The sequence below is a fragment of the Poecilia reticulata genome, linkage group LG10, assembly GCF_000633615.1.
Source record: "Poecilia reticulata strain Guanapo linkage group LG10, Guppy_female_1.0+MT, whole genome shotgun sequence".
Classification (NCBI taxonomy): Eukaryota; Metazoa; Chordata; class Actinopteri; order Cyprinodontiformes; family Poeciliidae; genus Poecilia; species Poecilia reticulata.
This window is the reverse complement of record NC_024340.1, coordinates 17,786,706-17,811,954: the sequence shown is the minus strand read 5'-3', so window position 1 is coordinate 17,811,954 and position 25,249 is coordinate 17,786,706. Positions and strand designations below refer to the sequence as shown.

The window sequence follows — 25,249 nt, the reverse complement described above, 5'->3', positions numbered from 1 at the left end:
AATAAATTAAATAAATAAAAACAACAAAAAAAACATTATTTTTGGTAAAGCTGTTCTATGGGAGAGTTCCATCTTGTATCAAAATGTGATGTATCCATAAATCACTGAGGTAAGAACCTGGACACCCAGAGTAAGTCCAGACATTTAAGTCCCAAGCGAATACAGTTCCACATTTGAATCTGTGAAGAGGAGCTGGGCAGCTCTTTGACGTACATCCTGCCAATCGATGCACTGGCACACATTTGTGTTGCATGTTCATATACTGAGCATTGCCTTTGTGGATCAGAGGCTTTCGCTCTTTCTCTCTCCCTGTCCCTTGCCGCTGCCCCAGAATTTCATAAGCACTCCATCACATCTCTTTGAACTTGGTGTACAATCCAGCTTCTACACCCCTGGAGAGCTGATATGTGAAGGGGGAACTGTCACATTTCCCTGGCCTGTTGCTGCAGCCTTGCCAGATCTTTGCAGAACAATGAATGGGGAGTATGTTCAGGCCTCTGGTCTCTTGTTTTGGGCAAAGGTTCTGCTCTCACTCTGGCCTTGTCCTGTTAAAAGCTTTTATTAATGCAACTTTGTCTCTGTAGATCTTTGTAGGAATGTGGATAGATGAGAGATGTGCCCCACCTGGACTGAACTCTGTTTAATTATTGAAACTTGGAGCACGAAGAACTCACTTATGGAGGAGCATATGTAGCATACATGCTATATGTGGTTTTATGTTGGGGTTTTTTTAGGATATTTTGTTGCATTCAAAACATATTTGAATTTTATGTGAAACACATAGTTTATGCTAAATGAAATGTGAAAAGTGTGTCCTAGATAAGTAACCTCAGTATAAGACTGTCTTCTCTGTGAAGGCCTCAGAGGTTTCTTAAAGAACATAAGAGAACAAACAGAATCATAAATATGACAGACAGGTCTGGATATCGATCTGAAATGTTTGAAACTGGTTTAGGTTTTGAAATGATAACCTGAGCTAGCCTAAATATATTTCTACAAATGTAGAATTGGTATTTCTTTTCTCTTTTTTGCCTAGTCAGAGTTCAGAAATAAATCTAAAAATTGCTGTGCGGATGTTGTCCTTCCAGTTTGATGGAGCCTGAGTTACTTTGCAAAGAATAGTTGATTCTACAAATAACGACGAGGATACACCACACTTTTCAGATAACTGACTGGACTCTCACCATGACAGGATTGTGTTTTGGCGTGTGACATAACATTTTAACGACATACACCCCGAGGTTTGTGTTTGTAACATTTATTTCCATGTTTAGTTCTTGTGCTTCTGCGTTTGGAAGAAACCTTATTAGAAAGTTGTAGCTGCTAACGCTTAATTTTTGTCGTGCTTAGCCAATGTTCTATGAGACTACATGTCTGAGTATATTTTCCCGTTTTTAAATCTTAATATAAAGGTATGCTATGCTTTCTTTGGCTCTCTGCGCTCATGTGTTGGCAGCTTGTTACTGACTGTGCAACGCAATCAATCAGGGAGTTGTCGGCTGTCTCCTCTGTCCTAATTGCACCCCGAACCTTGCCTCTCTTTTTCCAGGAGTCGTTTCTTGCTGACTTTACTTGTGGTGTAGATTTTCTTTTTCTTTTTTTTTTCTTTTTTTCCTACAGCGGAGTTCCTGTTTTAATACAATAGTCTCATTGAAGTGCTCCTCTCCAGATGTTCTCTCCATAGATAAATCTGCGATTCAGATCTCTATAATTGATTGTAATATGCAGAATTAATGCCTGGGGTTATAAAGAGAAGCCTTGGCCATTTTTTGCTTTCCCTTTGAAATTCAAAACAAGAAAGCACCACAATGCAATATTTTTTTTCCTCCCTCTGCCTAGGCTGTACATACAAGAGCAGTGCGGCAATCCCTATTTGCATATTCTCTTGCTGATTCTTTGCAAAACAACTTGGGTATTGTCATAGACGTAATTTGGAGGATGATCAAACAGACTTTGCCGTGACGTACTCTCCCTTTGCTCTCTATCGCGCTGTTTAGACTCATCATTGATATGATTGCAGAATTTCCAAAGAATAAAATGTGACTTCTAATGATGTTTTTAACGGGTCAGGGTACATTTAACGGAAAATGGACGTAAAAAGGGAATGTTGAATGAATATGTGCTGTTAAGTTCAGAAATGGATGATCACAAAGACAGAACAGACAGACGGAGAGCGAGAGAGTGAAAGAGACAGACTGATAGAGTGACAAAAACTGAGGTTGAGTACTGAGCTCATTTGGCATTCTAGTGTGTTGGTAATAATAAGGGAACCTCAGCAGCCCTTGTTGAATTATAGATCACACCAGTATGATTGGATGAGGTTAGGCCATTGTAACACTAACTTAATAATTCAGAGATTGTATTACTACAGTAATAATTGCATAGGGAAGGTGAGCATTTTTTGTAGCCTCCTTCACATTTGTAAAAGTGCGTGCTGAAAAGTCTTACGCAATGATTTCTGGTTATAAGCTGATGGTCGTAACATCTTAAGGTCGCTCTGCTTCAGCAGGTAGAACTAGACACTGCTGGGAAACACCTTTTCCCACTAAAACCGAAGATACTTGCGACGCAGCAGTTGCAGTTTTCTGACCGATCGCTGTTCTTTAAAAAGCATCTCTTGCTAATTCCGATTTTATCTGAGAAGTCGCTAAATATCCAGACAGTCACTAAGTTGGTAACCATGGTGACCATGTGACATCCAGGACCTTCTTGCTGCAAGTCAACAGTGCTACAAACTGCTCCACTTTAATGATATTTCATGGCCTTCATCACCGACTGCCTCTTGTTTCTCTTAAGTCAAACTTTTTTGCTGCAACCCAACAGTATTCATCTTTTGAAGGACAATTTTCAATGAAATTTTACAAAAAAAAAACAAAAAAAAAAACATGAAAAATGCAGATGGACGTTCTCAACAAAACTCTGATTTTATGCCTCCTGTCATGTCACCAGAGAGCCGTGCTCATGGAGGCATTATGGTAGGGTGGATTTTATCTTGATTAAAAATGTTTTACATTAAATTAGTTTAAAAAAAAATATATATAATAAAACTGACCTTGTCATGTTCTGTAACAAACTATATCTAAAGTGAGTTTACATGGAACTCGGCTAATAGCTTGAAGCCCTTGTTGTGGGTTCACTCCATCTCGTGTCCTCAGTGTGACCTTGTTGTGAACATGGGTTTTTAGTCCCTCAGTGTCAGACCCAATGATTCAGCCTAGTTCCTGATTTCTGACAGCTCACATGCTGACTTTGCCTTCCCTTGTTTCTTTTTTTATTATTATTATTGCCAACATTTATGCCCCTATTTCTGATATTCTTGTAATTTAATGTATGAGAAATAGCTTGTTATTGTGTGCTATGTCATTGGGACTTCACGCTGCCTTGCTTCTGTCCATTTGGTTCCTCGATGACTTTGTTTATAAAGAAAGAATGCCCCAGATATTTCCTGTTGACTTTGTAGGAAATAAGAATGTGAATAGAGGTTGGAGGAGACCAGCAACAGAACCATTGAATAACCTCATTAACTTCCCCCTCTATTGTAGATGGTAGGTGAAAATCAAGTCAGGCAGGTACACATCTTTCAGCTGGTAACTCTTTCACTCGACAGACTGCACTTTCTTTTGCACTGATGTAGGTTGACAGATAAGCATGTTCCATGCACATCTGTGTGAACATTCACCCGCATCAGTGTGCTGGTACAGTTTGTCTACTGCTTGAAGGGCAATGCATTAACCGCTAAAGCTAGCTTGTGATTGAGTCGCATCACTTGGCATGTATTCTAAGTTTGTGTTGATAATTAGGAAGGATGACCTCTCGATCCAACGACCTCTGTTGGCAAATAATCTGCCTCCAGTACTGACAACTTTAAAGTTTTATAACCTTTTGTAGGAGCCTGAATACACAACTGACAACTGAAAACAAGGGTTTGTGTTGAAGTTTTATTTATTTTCCTTAAGAAACTGGAGACTTGTGCATCAAATATGTGACTGTGCATTGCAGTGTTAATAAATTAAAACGGCAGAAATGGAACAGTAAGAAGAGCAAATCAAAACAAGCTGACATTTAAGTCTAAGGGGACATTAAACAATTTGTTGAAGATGACACATTTAGTTACATCTAGTCTGCTTTTTATATTATTAATGCATTTGCACCTAATATATAACTTCAGTCGTCTCATCACTATGAAAAATTATGCTCTTTTATGACACTTTGTCCATAAAAAAATTACATTGTTTCCCTGCAGTTAGAAAAAACATCCCTCTAGGTTGCAGTTGTTTTCCCTGGCTTTGTCTTTTTGTCTTCATTTGTAAAGTTTAAAGATTTTTTTTCTGTATGTTTTAGTGTTTGTTTATTCAACAATCAATTCATCCAGCCATCCATCTATTTATTCATCTATTTATGTTTTTCCATCGTAAATCTTTGTCTGTCCATTATTCAGTCAACGAAATGACTGTCTGGTCGTCTGATTGTCATCCAAACATTTGCCCATTCAAACATCCATTCACTTGTTTTCATCCTTCCCACCGACTTTCCATCTGTCTGAATATTTGTCTGTCAATTGATGTAAAAAAAAAAAACGTACTCAATTATGAATTATATGCAGGAAAACTAATTTGTGCGACTTTTATGTTGAATTTTCTGTAAATTTATTTGAATACAACGTTTTTGCTTCCACAGCAAACAATTTCTAACCAAACAGTATTATATATTAGTCAACCATGTAGCTGCAGCATAATGCATAAAATGTCAATATAAAAGTTAAATCATACATCTGCTTTTTTCTGTTGAAACTATATTTATTCACATCTTTCCGTTTCTATCATGAGGGTTCATCGTTTTATTTTTTTTCCAACCCATATAACCTCCTCTGTCTTGCAGCTTTTAATTGGGATACTGTGGTTGAAACTGGAGTAACTGACAGAAACTCTTTACGTTCTTTGACTGCACACTGTTAGTTTGGAAGTTAATGATCATGACTCAAACACAGTAAATCTTCATCTCTTCTACTTTCTTCAAGCATATTTATCCTGCTGTAAATATGGAGACACTTAAATACTTCATTCAATTTACCACACAAGTCGAAACTCTGAGTTGAGAATGACATCAACCTCAAGTTAATAGCATTCAAGCTAACATAGTCGGAAAAGTTGGGATTCCAATGTGGCAACGCTGTAGTATCCATTATTCACACAATACCACTTATGAACTTCGTTTTAAGCTTTACTTTCCAAAAGCAAACATGAACGGCAGGTTATAAATGAAATGTTAATTTTGGACACATTCTTAAAAGTGTGTCTTGTACAATAAACCGGCTGCTACTACTATGTGAGAAGCAGCCATATTTTCTCTGAAAGCCGGCATTAGAAAACTTTTCAAACTTTCTGAATGGGAAGCCCAAAGTCAGGGGGCGTTCAAGTTGATTTTTCCAACTTACTGCAAATTTACAAGTTCAAGACTTGTAAGAATTATCAAATTTTCGAGTGGAAATAATCCAGATGGTTGGAGAATGGTCTTGTTTAATACCAATTAGAATCGGAAATGTATATATTTTTTGAGTTGTAAAGGTTTTGCAGTCATCTGTTTCATGACGGTTCAGTTATATAACATCTCAATATATTAAAATCGACTGTTTCTATCAACCTGTTTCCTCGACTCATTTTTCCGTTCTGCTCCTAACTTTTCGGTTGTCGCATTGTTCAGGATCCTCAAAGTTAAAAACTTTCTCTTGCTGCAGGACAGAACATTTTTCCATACTTCTTAGCAATATGTGGGGGTGGCGGTTCTGCGCTGCTGGTCTCAAAATCTCCGCAGCATCTCGAAAGCTTTGTCAGCCTTTGAGAATGCTTGGAAAAGGAGACGATGTTGGCGAGCTCAGGCTTCCTGCCAGCTTGTCCATCTCTCTCTACATGGTCTACTGCTGTTTGGGGTCACTGTTCAGGTCAGGTTTAGAGTCTGTCAGTGGGATTAGTTTTTCTTTCACTGTCTGATGCACACACATACCCACTCTAAACTACAGCTGTATGAGAATATGTATAGCTATATCTTCAGAGAAGTTTTTCTTGTAGAGCTTTATTTACTACTTGAGCTGTTTTGTGGACTGAAGTCAAGGCAAACCTATAGTGCAACACTTTGTTTTTAGTAGAAGACAAATTCATCAAATGATCTGCCAAATGCCTTAAGTTTTTTTTTATCATTAAGTGGATTCTATGTTCCTGCCAAACCCTTAACCTTGAACTCCTTTTAGGCAAGTTACTTTACATTCAGTTCGCAGCGGAGGATGGTTACAGCTTTGCCAAACAAACCCCTTTCCCTTGAACTGTGGATGTGTAGTTGTGCCCTTCTTGTACTGTTCTGAAAAGAACCTTTGATTGTTGATTCATAAGTTGTTTCTCCAAATACAAAACTTTACACTAGTAGAAAGCATTAAAAGTTGTATACAGCAATGAAGATGCAGCGATTTGCTTTGTGTTCAGTGTAAATGAGAGCAATTGTGGCCAATTTTCAACCCTGATTTATGTAACGCTTCAACCTGAATTGCATAACGACTCAATGATATTTAAAATAGTTAACTCTGAGACATCTTCTTTGGAGCTGCTCAAAGTTTAGGTTTTTCTTGCAATCGCTCGGTGTTTTCACACCTCATAGTCGGGTAGATTTGGTTTGATTGGCTACCAAAATTACAGCATTGGTTACATTTTTTACTTGTGTGCTTTGTTTCCTCACTGTACTGTCAAACAAACTCTCTGGAAAACTTTTTGCACTAATTGCCACTTAATGAAATGACAAAAAATACCTCTGAAGAAGACAGAACATATCCTTTTTCATGCAATGTAAACGGGAATGGAGCATCGGTAGATTTTAACGGTTATACAGCATCTGTTTTATCATTGGCAAAAGACAACCAGCCATTTCTCTCGCTAGAGCTAAACTCACATTTATTTTGGTTATATTTCCTGGGCATTCTACTCAGAAACCCTTTTGGGGCAGTGTCCGTTCTGCTTGGTCTATACATGTGCATTTGAACCACGCCAAAGTTCACTTCAGACCGAGAGCTAGTAGGTTTTTAGGTGGACTAGAGTTAGCAGTTTTTGGTCCACATCAGAGTTCAATAGAGCATTCACACCTCCTCAAACAAACTGGACTTTCTAGGCAAACAAACTAGAGTTTGATTAAAGCCACTAAACAGGGCTGGTGTGAATGCACCCTAAATAACCCATTTCATTATGTCAAAGAATAGTAGTGTTGTAGTTTCTTGTGTCTCTAACTTCATTTTAAATGGATCACTGACAATGAAAACGACTCCCTTCGAGACTTCTTCAGTCAGTAAACTCACCCAAAACTGCAAATGTTTTTTTTGATGAGCTTCATTCATTTATCAGATGTACATCATATTGATGAGCTTCCAGCTGTCAGAGATGTTAAACTTGGTGCATCTCTAGTTATTCGGCTACAATGTCCAAATGATTCTTTGCATGTAGGAGAACAGGAGGTGAGGGAAGTCATAGAGATGAAGCATTTGCTCACATCAAATGCTCATTTTCAGCCTCCCCTCTCAGGCTAAACTCAGGAAGATGTTGAGTCTTTCCTCCACTCCCTCATCACTGGCTCGTTTCCCCCTTTTCTCTCTGCAGACAGTCTGCGCTCCCTCTCCCACTTTCCTCTCCCTTCGAGGCAAGTTTCAGACATGAGATGGAGCAGCAGTTTTGCTCCGTTCTGCCTTTGATAGAGGTGTGGGGTCTAATGAATGTGAAGTGTGGGGGACTGGGAAGAAGCTAGGGGACTGTGTAAACTGTGGGGGTCTGGGTCTGGAATTGAATAGTTAGGAGGTTGCCACAGCACATTAGAGCGGCGGACTTGGAGTAGGAATGTTGGGAATGACTTTTTTCACCAGTGATTGGGTCCCCTGTCACGAGGCCGGCTGGTTTAAATGATGTCTGATTAATTGGATGAGCCACACACTCCACATGGACTACACTGATAAGGACTGTATGCAACACACAAACTCACATTTTCACCACAGCTGCAGCAGGAATCTAGTCACAGCAGTTTGGATTTTAAAGTTAAACGATCGCACCCACTCTGCTGCAGTTTGTCAGTAAATAATGTCTTTGCACGTATTTCAAATTTCTATCACCCCTACATCTGATTATGAAGCAGTCAAGTCTTCCTTCCTTCCATTGTGTGCCTGAAATATCAGCCTGATAAAACAGGATGTCATCACAGCAGGTGAGCTTCCAGCTCTGCAGTAGACCACAGCACATCGGAGAGATTAACTAGGTATTCAGATGTATTAGAAACTATTTCAAAGGATTAAAATGTTTCAGTCTCGCCTAAAGTGTGACAGCAAATACAGTTTCTTCACTTAGGTGAAGGTAAGCGGATTTAGACTCCCTCCTTTCATTATGTCTTAAACGCTGCTGAAACGGCCCAGGACAAACTGGCGTCGAGACGTGCAAAAAGGATTGATTCCTTCCTCTTAGAAGCCAACAAACGCTCAGCCCCAGGTCTTTGTGCAGATGCATTAGAAGATTAAAAGTAATGTCTGTATGTGCCAGCCGCTTCCTAATTGATCGCAAGACTCCTTCTCCTGCACGCATCCCTCCGCCATCAGATGAGGTGCTGCGCCATATCGATCCCTGACGCCAATTTCTTGATTGCAAATTCTGATGTGAAGAATCCGGCCTAATGCCATAATCATACACTTGTGATTACGGCAGTCTCTCTTCCAATCAAAGGTCTAGCCTGCCAAGTCAGACGACAGCGCAGGGTTAGTAATCAGTAAGTTGCATTTTTAAGGAAATGCACCAAAAAATATCCGGTAACCTTTGGAGTCTTTCCCACCCAGTCTTCTTCTTTTTTTTTTTTTTGGATCACAACTTCATGTCTAGCAGAAGCGTCATCCTCGGTTGTGATTACAGAAAACTAGGAGGATGAAAAGCGAGAGCTGTCGAGTGTCAGCAGAAGTGAATCTATAGTAATTGCTATTTGCATGTCAAATGATTGTACTCATCAGCGCTAAGGTGTGATCATAAAATTGGCAAGATGAAAGCCGTCGGAGCGGTGCGTTCCACAGTCGAAAACAAGCGGCTGCAGATGTTGTCACAGGGAGGCTGGAAAACGCCTCACTTTGACACCTTTGGGTGTACGCTTTAATGGAGTATCAAAAGGTCAGCCGAGGCCACTGCTAGAAGCTGACGGGGTGAAATATGTTGTTTCCCCTCATTGACACCGACTTCTGGCCCAAGTTGCTAATTAGTTTAGTGAAATGTTGGTGTGCAGTGGGGGGTGGAGCATGAATGCCTCTTCTTGAGTTCACTTTTTAATAAGCTGATTCTTCTTTTTAACAGAGCAGAGAGACCCACAGCATCCAGCTGACCTCCGTACTTAACATGTGTTCAGATGCAGGGCTGTGGACAAATCAGGCTATGAGAAGGACGAATGTGTGTAGTTTTATCAAGGAGAAGAAAATAAAGTATATTCCAAGTTTGGAAGTGTTTCTTAATGCAAACTGAGCTTCTTAAGAAAAATATAGTATATAGTAACACCTCTTTTAGTACGAGGTTGAACCTTCTTCTGCCTTCAGAACTGCCTTAAAATTTTGACATGGATTCAACAGAATGCAAATTTGTCGTCTGCTCACCCATTTTATCAATCTTTGCTCAAAGGTCCTCATGCTTGACATCTGGGAAATCATTGTGTTGACTTCATCCTACTGAAAGCAGCCATCAGAAGATGTGTATGCTGTGGTCACAAATAAGGCAAAATGGTTGGTGCTGATGTTTTATATAAAGGCTGTGGTGTCTAAAATAAAATGCTCAAAGTGTGACAAGAAAACTCCCTACATGCCATCACACTGCCACCACCAACCTGGAGTGTTGTTGTACGGCGGGAGAAATCAATGTTTTTGTTTAAAATTCTGACTGATGAGAGACTCTTTTGTTGTTCAATCACAGATTTTTTCTTCCTCTATTTTTAGTTGCATGTTGTGTTGTCTCCTGCTCCTGTAGCCCATCTTTAGGGTTTCACTTGGTCAGTGTTCAGAGAAGCTTTTGTTGCCTTTGTCATCCCCAACCAGCGTGCCTTGGCTCCCATGACCTCTGACATCAGCAAGGTATCGTTGCTAACATAACTGGATGTTTTCAAACAGCCCTCTATAAATCTGAGTTAGTTGTGTGGGAAAATTCCAGTAGATCTGAAGTTTTTACAAAACAATTATCTGACACCAGCCACTTAAAATCTCGCTGTTCATGGTTGCAGCAGGTTGGTGTAGTTCTGCTGCACTAGTTCTGATTTGTCCTTTTGGTAAACCTTTCTTCATCATTCTTTTGGCTGAGGCGTTACTATGGATAAAGTACTTTTGAATTGAATCAGGCCCACATTCAAAGTCACTTGAATTCCCTTTTTTCTTTATTCTAATATTCAGTCTACACCTCAGCAGGGGATCCTTACAACGCCTGCAGTCGGCACCTGAAGGCATTGAGTTACATCATTGTGATTGGCAAGAAATGGAACAAAAAAAAAAGTCCAGTGAGTGGTGATGCCCCTGCAGGGTTGTAGTGCAGGAAATGTTTTTAACATTAGCTCATTTACCTCAATATGAAACTGTCTGTTGTCTTTCAGCAGCTAATTTATGGTGGATTGCTTTTGATGTGCAGCAATGAAGTACTTCAGTTGTTTCAGTTTAACCTACTGGAAATAGAGCTTGATGTACCTCCGGTCTTCAGAGATGAAAATGCATGTCGTTTCCACACATCTGTAATTGTATTGATATTTTTGCTTTCTGTGTTTGTTGACGGTTTTATTGTGCGGTCTTTCCTTCATTCTGTCAAATGTTTGCTTCTTTAATGATCATATTGAGCAACCTGCAATCACAGCAGTGAACTCTTTAGTGGGTCATGGGAATTTAGAATGTGTGCAAGCACTAAAAGAGGCAATGTTTACTGTACATTAGGATCTACAGTAAGTGGAAAACGGTCTGAATTTACACATGAAAACAATTTTCTGCTTATCAGCATAAACGTGCAGCATTGCCACAATAAAAAAACATATTTCCCCTTTGATAATGTTTTTGCGCCTCATGATGGCTCATTATCAATAATGACTTTTGGTAAGTTGTCAAAAAGCAGCATGGAGCTCATCAGAGGCATCATCATTGGTTCTAAAATGAAATGTGTACCCACTCAGCACCGAAATTTAAAACATTAATAGTCAAAATGAACCGAAAACAATCATGCATAATTTTATTTATTTATGTCTTTATTTGGGATGCAAGTTTTCTGCCGCATATAAACCTCCAGCATCATTTCCTGTTGAAATCTCGACTCATTTCGACTCCACGTTTGCTGCTCTCTCCACTCCATTGTGGCATTCACTCCAACTGCCTGCAGAGGGTAGTCACTGACTGCATTAACAAACACACAGCAGAGTCTTCAATTCCCACAATAGGCACGCATGCAAGCTTCCACACTCGCCATGACACAGAAGCAAATCTGCCTCTGTGATTACACCATATATTGGACACTATTTTACCTGTGCACCTGTATAAGATTAGACTGGAAGCTGCCTTGTGGGAGCAATGGAAACATGAGATTGCCAGATGTGGAGAGTGGGAAAAAAAAGACATTGCAAACCGCAGTCCCTGACAGGTGGAGCTTCTGTAGCCTCTCTTCTAGGTTGCAGCAGACCATACTCTTTAGCTGAGTTGTGTAGATGAAACGAATGGGATTTTAGCTAAACTGCTTGTCAGCACAGATACACACTGATCCCTTTTTCCGTGAAGCTGGGATGGAGGTTGTTACTGCACTGCCTGATGCTTGTCTGCGTTTATGTGAGGACTGTCCCTGTCTGTCTGCTCGTTTTCTGCTTCCAAGCCAAATTAAACGGAAAACAAACATATACATACGTGTCATAAGAGCAGGCGCGCTCAATCAAAAAATCATGTGGAGGCTTTAATAATAAATGTGCACAGCAGTTGGAAAGGTGGGAAGGCATTGATTTATACCCACAGGTTTCCTGGGATTTTATAGGATTGGCTAAATGTCATTACACTGCAGGTGGGGAGGTGATGAACTGTAATAAACTTTGATGTGGATGCGTGTGTGTCTCCTGTCATTGGCTCGTAAACCGGAACAACGTGACAAGTCTCAAAAGATCCAGCGCCCTCCCACCACCTGTCATCTTTTCATCTGCGTTACAGTACACAATGGGCGCCATCATGCACGCTCATTTAAATCTACATCTCTTCAAGTGCAAAACACGTGAAATTAGATGCGCAAATGTACCGACACATTTGCAGTTGTCACATACGGAGACGTGGTGCCGTATAATAAAAGCGGCGGCAGAGCGGCTGCTGCTGCCTGTTTGCAGAACCGGTCCCTTCATGATGCGTTTAGTGGTGTGGGTAGTTTGTGTGTGTTTGTGTGATAAATGGTGATGAGTAAAAGCAGAAAACTACTACATCCTTTTACATGTCTGGAAGTATTGATTTTTGTTCAAACATACATTATAGCTGAGCATGGGCAATGCACCTGATTGATCTCTCTTATTAATGTGCAGGCGTTTTGAGGGTTTCATTATAACTCTATGCTGGCATAAAAATCAATAGCTTACAAAATTAGTTTTTAAGTTCTGTCAGGTTTCATAAAGATGCATGAAAACATTAGTTTGAAATCTGGAAGCCTCCAACCGACATCTCAAAGTTTAACTGTAAAATCTTTTGTTTCTTTGCTGCTCATAAATGTCAGCAAAGAAGTAATGGTAAGTTGATAGAAGATTTGGGTAATATTCTTTTCAAACTTTTGAATTATCTTCACATAGAAATGGAAATAAGTATGTATGGGTATGCATCATTAACTAATTGATGCATTTATTATTTGATTGATTTCTTTATTTAACTCAAAACCTAGATGATTCAAAGCGCTTGAAGTGGATATGTGAATGAGATTCTTACAAATTATCAATTTTTGTTATTGTGGTAAATCTACCCCAATTTACCACTAAGTGCCCTAAATAAATATGGGACAGGGCGGGGCTAAGTTAAAATGATTGTTCTAAAATAGATGTAAAATGAGCATTTCACGCAGAAAATGAAAACATGAAGTTAATTCTGAAATAATCACGTCATTTACTTAGATTTAACACATTTTTATTAATCAATTTACCCCTTACCTGTCATGAAGGCACCGATGTCCTCATGGATCCATTGACTTACATGCACATGATTTGGGGGTGAAACTTATTAAAGTAAAAGAACTAAAAATGATATGCAGTTTATTTTTAAATGTATTTATTTTTATTATTTTGACTATAAGTATTTTTGGCAGGTTTGGCCTCTGAGTAACAAAATATAAAGTAAACAATGCTACATGCAAAGCCCATACAAAGAAAAAGTGAAGTGTCTAGGCCTTTCTGTTTTTATAAACATATATAAAAATATGCATTATTCATGTTGAAAAGAAAAACAATCTGAGCATCTGTGCAACGATGACAAAATAGCAGCAAGAGATGGAGTGACATCTCTCCTGATAGAAAATGTCAACATCTCTGTTTTTCCCTCTACTGCTACCTTGTTTTGTCACCTTGGTGTCGAGGAAAAGTGCGGAAGCTAATGTTAGCTGCTTCTTTAACTGATTTTAAATCAGGAGAAGAGCCATGACTTGGTTTTTAAATAGACTTAGTTTCACACACAGCATAAGGATTGAGCTTTTTTCTTAGGAGTTATTCGTTGTTTTATTTATTTACTATTCATATAAAATATATTACACACATACTGCAAATTATATCCACAAACAAGCCCACATGCTCTGAGTGACTTGCTTGGTTTACGTTTCTCTGCAGAACGCAAACCAAGCAGTCTGTCATATCAGTCAGTGATACACACTGATGACATTTACAATAGGGATGCATGATAAACAGGCATTGACATTGGTAATGCCTGATAAGTAAAGCTGGGCCAGTATTTATGTCCACCTTGTTGCCTTCTGTCTGTGTGTTTCAGGAGAGGGTTGGTGATTTTTGTTTGGTCATGTTATAGTGATTCACGATTGTGGGGAGTTTAAATGAAGTAGAGAAACAATCTCAACAGTGTGATAATTTTTTTTTCATAGTGGTGAATGTGTAGGGAAATGTGTAAAACCAATAATGACATAATGGCCATAATATCGATATCAGCCCAAATTTTTATATTGGTGCACTAGCTGACGAGACGAATTACAACAGCCTCGGTGTGTGAGTGAGTTAAAGGTTCGGTGTTATCTAATTGACTATTTAATCAACTTTTTTGAGTTTTACATAATGTTATGTTATTCCTTCATCCAAAATAGATTAGGAGCTTCTTAAAGTGACATAGGTTCAATTTCAAGGCGTTAAACTGCGACATTAGATTTCTTTCAAGTCATATTTAATATTTACAGTATTTTTATAACTTCTGAAGGTAGCCTAGATACTTGATTGTGCTATAAAGTGGCACTAGATGTCTGGGAAATGCATAAAAGTGCCCCTTAGAGGCCCTAAGGCCTTATTTGTTTTAACAGCTTTCAGATATCTCCTCCACATGTTCCACTTAAAAGTTTTGGTCTACTGCTTTTTGCCACCTTTAGATACTTGTTTTCTGCTGTCATCCATTTTTAAAAAGCCATTAATTCTCACAGTTGTTCTCTTAATCTCACATGAGAGAATCTGTCCTTGTTTCCTTTGAACAAAACTGCAACACATTCACCTTGAAGGTCAAGTCTTGTTCCCTAATTAATTGGCTTGGATCTTTCTGATATTGTTGCCAGGACGTATATCTTTGCAAAGCATCGCATTAATATTCACCCCCCTTTGTGCCTCTGTTTCTGGTTATTATTGTCATTGCAGGCAGAGCTGAAATGCTCCGAAGTATTGTCGTCAATTGGTTGTTTGTGTGTGGGCGTCTTCATTAAGTAGTCCAGGTGCTTTCTCAGGGAGCCGCTTGGGAAGCAGCATTCAACTCGTGTCGGCACTGAGCCCTCACCCTGGGAAATAGAGTAAAGCTCTCTCAGATCCTGGGGATTCACAGAGTCTCCATTAAAAATGCCAAATGTTGTCGAATTACAAAGACCAGGGAAAGGATGACAGGCTACTTGACATTTGGTTAAGGTATGCACTTGATGATAAAATACTTTAGCTTTTAAAATCCTCTCACTTGTTGGATAATGATAGCTTTTTAGCAAAAGCACACATAAACCTCACAATTCTTGGAAATGCTCAAAAAAAGGTTACACCTCAGTGCCTGTCTGCATTTGTTGCATTTTACCAAACGGGGCCAATTGTGTGGACTTTGCAATGTGATAAACCTCATTATTTCAGCCCACTAACCAATAGTGCATTATCTGAAATGGTTTATGGTGCTTATACAGGGCCAATTTACCACAGCACTTGCTTCCATTGTTTGTCCGTGAATGTGATGCTTGTCTTAGCCTGACTGAGCTAATGTTACTCAGAATGAGGATGCTGTCTTCCTTTTAAAGACTATGTGTTTAGGTGATTAAACCCCAGGGATTTAGCATTCGTGGTGTGACTTTTTTGCTGGCAGCGTTGCATATCAAGTTGAAAGCAACTTATTGCATGTTAATCATCAAGTCTTGCATTTTCACTTCTCTGGAAGAAAAACTCAGCTGAAAACCCCGAAAGTCCAACACAAAGTTGAAGACTGTAAGAAAAAAAAAACAGACAAATAAATAAAGTTCTGGTTCAATGTCATTTTTTATGATTTAGTCAGTAAATATTTCAGATTAAATGTTTTGAAAATATGTTGATATTTGGAAGCATTTTTTTTCATTTTCATTTAAGTACTGATATATTTAAATATAATAGTTTAGCTAATGAAAACCAGAACTAATTAACCACAAAATAGATTTTTAGTACGGAAATGTTCTGTCATTGACACTTGTGCTGTATCCCAGCATATTTCAGGAAAGTCTAGTGGAGGGAAAACATTTTATAGAATCACTGAAGCCCTGAGTATTGTGAAACAAAACTCATTCAAGAGTTTTAGGTAGATGCAAAAGGATCTCGACTCAGAGCTACAGGAGCCACCACACACAGACGCATCCAAGTGATGGGGGTTAAAACTTTGGCATTTCTCCTCATCTGAACAAGAAAAAGAAGTATCTTCTCTGGGTAACGGAAGAAATAGAAATGACACTTCTATTCACTGGTTTCATAAAGATCTCAGAGTCTGCAGGAAGTGTGGAAAGGCACAAACCAAAAGATGCCTATGGTCCAGTGTTCAGCATCTGCAGACATTGAAATGCATCTCTGGGCAATTATTTTGTGCAGAAGATGAGTTTTTGAATATGAGTTTAATAACCAGTATAGGGTCAAAAATAGTGTAAAATTTTTTATTTTCAGACTAAACGTGGAGACATGTGAATGCATAAATGTAACAGATTTGTAAAAATAAGTGCTTCGAGCCCTTTTCCTGTGCTTGCAAAAGTTGAATGGTGACAAATTCCTTTTAGCTTCACAGCAGACATATCTGGAGTGAATTTAAAAAGAGACGTGTGAAATGTTAGGTTGTAGCCCAAACACCTTTTAATATTAAGGTAGCATTATAATCTACTGATCACGGTACCCTCCCAAACTGCAGTACTGATGTTTTTCCACTGATGTAGAATTAGATTTGATAATCCGGTGTCCCTGTTCACATCTCCTCTGACAACATAGCCTATATTCTTGTTTATCTTTGTGCTTTGCTTCCACCGTTCCTCAAAACAAAACAAAACAAAACAAAAAAATCCATTATTGTGACAGCTCTCTGAGGTGTTTGTAGATGCAGTGACAGTCAAGCCATACTCACTCACCACATTTCTCTTGAAACCTAATCTCCAGCATGGCCTCGCTCACCCACTGAAAGGCAACCGGTGCTAGGAATGGGTGCTGATACACTTGCTGTCACCAGCTGCACTTGGAATACGTCATGTCTTATTATTATTGATTCCTCGCTTTAGTTTTATAGTGGCTTACCGGTAATCTATACATATTTGAAGTTAAGGGAAAGCTGTTGCTAAGTAGGTCATGATTACATCAGGAACAAGCAGGGAAAGTCGTCTCTAAATGTTCGACATGAAACCGTGTGTCTGGGTAGGAGGACTGCTTGGTATGGGTGATTATTGATCGCAGCCACTGTAATGTAATTTCCCCATCTCTTTTCCTCTCAGCAAATATTGGGGTTAAAAGGAGACCATCACCTATTGTACACCCTTTTTCTTTTCCCATCTGTTTTTCCCGTACCTTTCTTCCTCTCTTCCCCTTGCTGCCCATTGGGCAAGAACCCAGGGCGGTAGAGTTTTATTTTGCTGATCGAATTTTATAGCTGGCATCTTGGCAGACTCCTTCATTTCATCCTTGTCTTGTCGCCAGCAACCAAGAATGCTGTCTAGACAGAAAAAACTGTAAAATCATGTCCTTTTTACCAAGAAAATTTAGATAACTAATTTTCAGATTCAAATTATAAATCTTTAACTTGGCTAGCCTACTGGCTGGCTGGCGGACTCGCTTTCTGGCACAAAGTTGCCAACTGAGCATTTTCAGCAATCTTTTCCTACTCATCATTCCTTGGAGTAGGTGTATCATTCTGCGGTTGCTGGCGGGGCTGCAAGAGCCAGACAGACTTACGGTCAACTAGACCAAATGGAATAAGACGAAATGCTGAGTGATTCTGGGGCAAGAAATATGTTCACGTTTTATTACGAACTGGCATGACTGTGAATCAAATACAAGTAGCCTGTAGTACTATCAAAGCAAACCTCTGTGAAACATTAAAAGCAACAGATACCTTGAAGATGTCCACATGGATAAATCATGCCCAATTTTATAGTTTGTGATTTAATGAACCAGTATTTTGTCATGCTTGCTGCTTGGTTGTAGGCACAGAAACACACATTTTCCCTATTTTATTTCACATTTAATAAAAAGGAGTGAAACATCTAGGATTTTAGAAGAGATGCACCAATCAAATTTTTCCTGATCAATACCAATTTTCTGTGTTCACTGAGGTCTGTCAGTTATTAATATTTTTGAACAAATTAAGGGCTGAGAAGAAGCAGTGAGTGGTTTTTGTGATGGAGACTGTTGTATTTAACCAAATAAAAGAGCAGCATAGTACATATTTTTCCACAAATAAGTCTATTAATTGGACCCAATCAAAAAAATATTAGCCAATTCCGATTGATTGGTTCTTTTATTAGTTTTGAATCTAACAGAAAACAAAGGAATCATACATTTATGCATCATTTATGCATCTGTCACTGGTCTTTGTTGGATTTTATGAATAATAAAATCAGTCCAGAAAAACAGTAAAACTCCAATACCAGCAGGGATGTAAATACTCATTCGTTTTGTTGAGAGCAGTGATTGTTATAGAGTCTATCAGCTGGTGGGATGAAGGATCTCCTATAACGCTGCTTTGTGCACTTAGGATGCAGCGGTCTTTCATTGAAGGAGCTCTCCAGTTCAGCAACAGCTTCATGCCTGTTTATGAGCTAAAATTGGTGGAAGCTATCATTTATTATGCATGCAATGAATTGGACAAAAATTAGATTTTTCAGTTTGGCCAATCAAAACAAAACCAGACTATTGTGTTCTCTAACAAATTGATTGATGCATCTGCTGCTGCACCATATGCTGCATTTGTTTACTATGTAGGAAGTCGTTTCTGAATGCTAGAATTCTTACTTTTTTATGCATTTAAGGAACAACGGGGAAAACGACAAACAAAAAACAATTCCGATCTCTGGATAATTGATGAGTTAATCTCCAGTTTTATGATGGAGAAGCTATGCTGCATCCCCCTCTTTGAGGCATCCCATAATACCTTTCATTTTCATCCCCTTTTCCACTATCTTTGGACACACTGATGATGTAAGAAATTGTTTAATCATGTTTTTTTTTTTTCTTCATCCCATGCTTGAGGGCTTTATTATATGAAGCTCCTTCAAATGAATGCCCCTTTAAAAAGACAATTGGTTTATCCCTGACAAAATGTACACCACAGACATGTGCAGATGGTTAAAGAAATATACATGTACAGAAGGGATTTTTTTTCCTGCCTCTGCTTTGAAGCTGCACTGCCAGGCCTGCCTGTGTGTTACTAAATCCTATTCTTGAGGAGTGTTATACCCCCCACGTCTGAGAGGCCCTTGGCACTGGCAGAAAACACACACCGGCGCACACAATAGGCACATAGACAAACACATTCTGCATGCCTGATGCAATGTTCAGTCAGTTGAGCAAACGAACACATTGGGGTACATGAAACAGCATTTGCTCCTATTTACTGAAACTACACCTGAATACTTTGAAATGAAGAGAAGTATGTTTGAACAAGCTACACTGGGTTAAATCGTGAAATTAAAAGAGAAGCTCTTGTAGCTGAAGACCCATCGAGGCTTAAGATTTTGACTGAAAACAATGAGGGTGAGTTATGTAGAGCTACGGAAGGATAAATGAAAGTATGAAGGAAGGCAGTGACCCCATGAGGAACCTGAAGTTGCGTGCGACTGTGCAGCTATGAATCCTGCTGGCAAGCCTTTGGCATGGTCTGCTATGGTTGGTTTGTTACATACGGAGTCTGTGTGGAGGGAAAATCGCATTCACTCATGAAACGAAGGCCGTGTCAATAAATCTTTTTGAACCAAAATAAACAGATAAAATAAAGGTTGTCATAAGAGATTTGAAGGCTATAATGCATGAGCTTAATCTGAACTGTGTACATTCAGGTTTGCATGAATTATTTTTGTCTTAATCCAAAGCAGAGCAATCGCAGCAAAAAAATTTGTAGATTGGCATTGCCAGCAGAACCTCCCATCATTGTGATGCTTGTCTCATAATGCTGGAGTGTAACTTAAATGTAAAGGTGCATTTCAATAAATGACAACGTCATGTAAAAGTATATAATAATTAATTTAAAATGGAAACTTATAATGTTGATAATTATGGCTCATGACAAATCAAAGCCAAATAATTTGTTTCTCAGAAATTTGGAGTATTGTGTAGGACCTATTTTAAAAAAGGTCAATGTTCTATAATGTAAATGCAGTAAATAAATGGTCTGCACAACTATTGTGTGAATTACTATTACTGCAATCCTGCCGTTGTGTCCTGAATTCATCAGTGGTCCTTCTGACTCCAGACGGATTCCTGAATTAGCTTGTTTCAGTTTGTCAGTGCTCCTTTCTTTACCACACCTTTTCCATCCACTAAACTTTCCAATAATATGCTTTGATACAGCACTTGGCTTGTTAATTAAGGATATTTTCTGACTTGCCCTCTTTGTTGAGAGCATCAATGGTTGTTTGCTCAACAGCAATTAGGTCAACAAACTTAGTCATGACCTAGTAGAGGATAACAAGCTTGGCATAGTATTTGTGTATTTTAAATACTTCCCTCTCTGATATTTACATTTCTCAGAAACTATAGTAGGAATCCTAAACCTCAATATTCTTCGGTGATGTGCCAGAGGAATGTAGAGACGGAGTGAAGAAGAGATGTCATAACGCAGCTATACCCCAGGGTTTAGTAGTTCACTGCAGAGGTTAACTGCTCGATCTGCTTAGCATTAGTTGGCATGGCTACCATTTCTTGGGTTATTTTTGGTCTCCTCTCGGTATTCTCAGTGGGCTTCCGGCAATTGTCATTCAAAATGCAACCTGCTGTGTTGAATATGCTGAATGGAGTGTTGAAGTAGTTTCATACTTATCCTTGTGCTGATGGCTCATGACACTCTGATATCCTTATCTTGCGCTAAACAAGAAAGATCACTTGAAGCATGTAAATGGTTGCAAAAAAAAAAAAAAAATGTATGAGCGGGAGAGAAAACTGAGGGAAAAGGGGTAGAAATAATAAACATTCACAAAGCAATAATAATAAAACTTCCCATCCCTCTTTTATGACTGAAATAAGTGAGTGGCTTCAGCATCTTGGTGCTGAATAGAGAATAGGGAGGGGAGGCAGCACACAAAGCAGGCAGGCGGGGGCCCTGGTCTTTGATGAATGTCTCTATCTCCAGGCATTAGGTGTTCTATTTTTCATAGCAGGCCCTTCGGCCATGCTGGAGAGAGTTTGGGCCTCACATGCGCATTCATGCAGGGCGCCACAATCCTCTGAGAGAGTGACTAATCCAGGCCTACTGTCTTGGGGCGAGAGTGGCTGCTGCTACCAGCATAGCTGAAAGGTCACACCTGTCAATGATGGTTATGGGTGTGTTTGTGTGTGTATGTGTGTGTGTGTGGAGAAAAAAGGAAACCAACTCTGGTTGCCGCTTCTTAAAAGAAACAGGTTCTTGATGTCTGGAAAGTTAAACTTTTTAGACCGAGTACACTGACAGGCAGAGGGAAGAGGCCCTGCAAACAAATGGAGGCTTAGCATCTGAAAGTATGAGCATTTATAGTGGTCAGGGGTTTAATCTAGATCAAGATTTACTTTTATGCTAATTAGCAATGGGCACCACTAACTAAAAAGTCAACTCTAAAGCACTGATCATACTGATCATAAAAAATTAGTTCTGCTAATGCGAAAGTGCTACACCAATATTCTATTTAGCTAAAGCTAATGCTGAAGTGCACATTTCAATTCAAGAAATAATATATATATATAAATAAATATATATATCTATATATAGATATATAGATATATATATAAGCATCTTTAAAACAACTGATTGTAACATAGTTATTTGATTGTGCTGTAAAATAATGCTATATGCCTGTAACATACATAATATCGACCTTTTGATAAGGTAATTATATTTCTCATTACATCCTTTCGGACCAACATTCCCAGTTCAGAGCTCAAATACACTGGGTGCATTTTAATCTAAATTTTTCCCCACATATGATGGATTTAATTAAGTCACCCAAAGTCACTCATTTTGTTCTTTGTATGCCTGATTTTCATTGTGTTGAACAGTCCTCCTCTGCTATTGTTAATGGTATTATTGATATAGTTCAAAGATATGGTATTCCCAGTATCTCTTTAATTAATCTCTTCCTAATAAATCCACTCACTAATATTATTATTTCATATTTTACAATCTAAATTGCCCCTGTGCATAAAAGCGGAGCAGGGCTGTGATTGTCCTTGCTCTTATTAAAGCCAGTTGTTAGTTCGATATCGTCTCCTCGAATGAGTTTAGAGACACAGATGTTATCTTTTTGGCCTGCTATTACACTGACCGGTCATTTTAGTTTTTCATTAATTGTGTCCGACTTGTGGTAGGGGTCTAATATTTTCTCTGCCAGGTAAAGAAGTACATGTTCTTCTTACTTAGGCCACTTACATGCAATTCTGCACTTTTGACATTTACCAATGATCCTGGTGGAATGGAGCCACGCTGCACCTTGCCATCAGTTAGGCAGCATGCCATGGCTCGGGCTTCGGCCTCAATTCAGCAGTCAAATTAATCTTGCTTTGTTGAAGTAGTGAAGCCCAACCTAGGAGAGAGTTCGTTTAGCTGTTGCTCTGCTGATGTAAGTGGTTTCTCGAGTTTGCAGCCTTTATTTATGGACTGTTAAAGATCTCCCCATCTGTTATTAGACAGAGCCTGGACACAGAAGTGTTGATGAATAGGTATTCCTACAGACTTTGAATGGGTCTTGGCCCTCAGAGTGGAGACACAGTGATTGTGTTAAAGTGAGAAGAAACAGAGCCTATTTTGTAAAGTAAGTTGAAACATTTGATCTTTAAATTGATGCTAATTTATACTTTGTTTTTTTCTTTATTTTTAAACAGGTTAGGGTTAGGTTCTTGCAGAAGAAACTGTAGAGATGTGAACCAAGGCACTTTTTTTTTTGTTGCTTTGTTTAAAAATGTAACCGCATGGCTTACATACATCACACTATGTCCAATGGAAAACCAACATTGGATTTTACTTTAAACACACTGTTCTTTAGCTGAAACATGGTAGTGGCAGAATAATGCTGTGAGAATGTTGTTCTTTACTAAGTCATTTTTAGACTATACCGCGTTTGTGTGCTAGAGTATGTGCCCAGTCAGAAGTGGAAAATTGCTTTAAGACCATAAAGATGATTTACATATTCTCCATCTAATCTGTATGAACTTGAGAAATTAAAAAAAAAAAAGTTTCACTCTCTAAATGTGCAAAGCTAGTAGAGACGATATCCCCTAATGATTTAAAGTTGTAAAGGCAGCAAAAGGACTCCAGGCACCTGGACACAAATGCGTGCCACACTTTTCAGATGTTTTTTTTGTGTTGATTTAAAAATAAACTCCCAATTACAAAATGTGGAAACTTCAAAGTGTTTGCAAGGCGCCACACACACCAATACAAACGGTCTCTAGTTACAAAGCAATTTTTTGTACAATAGTAAAGGTACTTATTGATTCTAGACTATAAATACTGCTGGACCATTTACTCCTTGGCGAATTTAAACTTTTAGCTAACTGTTCAAAAGTTTGTTTCTTGACGTGTCTGGCTTCTTCACGCATACTTGGATTATTTCTCCACCACTCACCTCTCTCACCCGCCTCTGTTAGATCTACTGTGTGTGTGATGAGAGGATAATCTCCAAGCGCCCTTTTTCATGGAAGATATTTTATAGTTCAGGTTTTTTTCCTCCTGATGGGCTAGCACCAGACAATTTGAAATCCTATTTATCTTGCTAACAGGGAAGAGGAACGGAAATGTATCTGTGGTTATTAGAGACGAGACAACCCCAATGCAGACATGAGAAGGAGATCAAAGCCGACTGCTCTGGAAATAATAACTGAATCCTATGTATCCAACTCTTCTGCTTCAAAGTTCAAGAAATATATATTTTTCTTGCAGTGAGTTGGGATTTCCGTGTAAGTTTTAAAAAAGTGCTTAGCCTATTAGAACTCCATTTATTACCTCTCATTCTTTGGTGAGTACTGCAGATACCCAGATACAAACAAACATGCACTCATTCTGTTCTTCTTTCTGGCAAGCCCTACCCCTCCCAGGACTGTCATAAATCAAGCTTGTCCCCTCCATCATCCCCTGCCCACAGAACTTGTGTACAGATTGGACATCATCAATGTCTCTGCCAAATCATCTTTACCTGAGCCCAGTTTTTGTCCTCAATCATCCTGCCTCTTATTTATTGCACATTCTCTGCAGCCTGTCCTCAGGATAAAACAGATGATAATAGGAAAGAGAGTTTGTTGGTTTTGTGTATGTCCTTGATAACAGTTGATGATTTCAAATTGAGCCAGCAATTTTTACTTTATTTATAAGGTCAGTTAGTCTAATAACTGACCTTATAAATTAGACAGACTCGATCCTAGTCTGATCAGGGTTCCTACCATTTATAAGAGGCGAACACTCCTTTGTGGATGTGACATGAAGACAACTCAAAGGGAGCTATTTTAAAATCTGGATGATGTTTGAAATGAATTCATAACAAGCAAATAAAATGTTATTTTTTGTTTGGCTTTGTAGGGTTTTGTTAACGTTTGAGAACGTTTAGCACACTTAGCTTCTCCTAAACTAATTTATCTTATTTTTCCAGATTAATTCAAAGCTCAAATTTACTGTTTTGCAAACTTTAAGTTAAACAAAGTTTGACATGTATGTTGAGGTTTTGATTAACCCTTTAGTAGTGTCGAAATGCTGTGGCTCATCAAGGCTGTGAAAAGGCGAGAGAGAGCAAGAACATTCAGCAGATAATAGGAAGAGTATCTTGGCATACAACAGAAGAGCTTTTTTGTTTATTAGTACAAATATTAATTTTTAATAACATAAATTGAAAAATTGTATACTCTGGTGCCGAGTAGGACAGTAAGTAAATGCATTTATTCTGTTACATTCATTTGAATAGGCTTTCTACCTATTTGAACCCAAAATGCACCAGATGCAGATACATGTGTGTTAAAGTAAGACGATTAGATGTCAAGTGAAGATATAGTAAACACCATCCATTCAATATTTACTTTTCCCGGTTTCTTCTGCATAAAATATTTTGTCATTTTGGTTTTAAAAACCAGAATTTACTTTCTCACTGTATACTTAAAGCCTTTGCAACACAAGGCTTGGGTCAATGCAAAGGTTTGTGCAGGTTTAGATGCCAGAAGCATTGTGGTAAGGCCAAACCGGCTGAGCTTCTTTCACCTCATATGGTGGCACACAGAGTCTAACAAAGGCTAGCAGCAAGCGGCAAAAAAGAGGGCAAACCATAGCTAAAGCTAAAACCTGACTGCAGTATTGCATACTCCCCCATTGCTGTCTAACTCATAGATTTTAGATTTGTCT

At 38.7% G+C, this 25,249-nt stretch overlaps 1 protein-coding gene and 1 long non-coding RNA gene across 10 annotated transcripts in view; one reads left to right on the top strand and one right to left on the bottom strand.

Annotated features, from left to right (window-relative positions):
• diaph2 (diaphanous-related formin 2) overlaps window positions 1–25,249 on the top strand; it is a 450,956-nt gene that overhangs the window by 79,646 nt on the left and 346,061 nt on the right. The gene's annotated exons all lie outside the window — the stretch shown is intronic.
• On the bottom strand, window positions 8,922–9,910 carry LOC103471531 (uncharacterized). The gene is made up of 3 exons (XR_534661.1): window positions 9,868–9,910; window positions 9,641–9,741; window positions 8,922–9,407 (listed from the first exon to the last, which is right to left on the bottom strand). It is a non-coding gene; the product is annotated as an uncharacterized LOC103471531 (long non-coding RNA).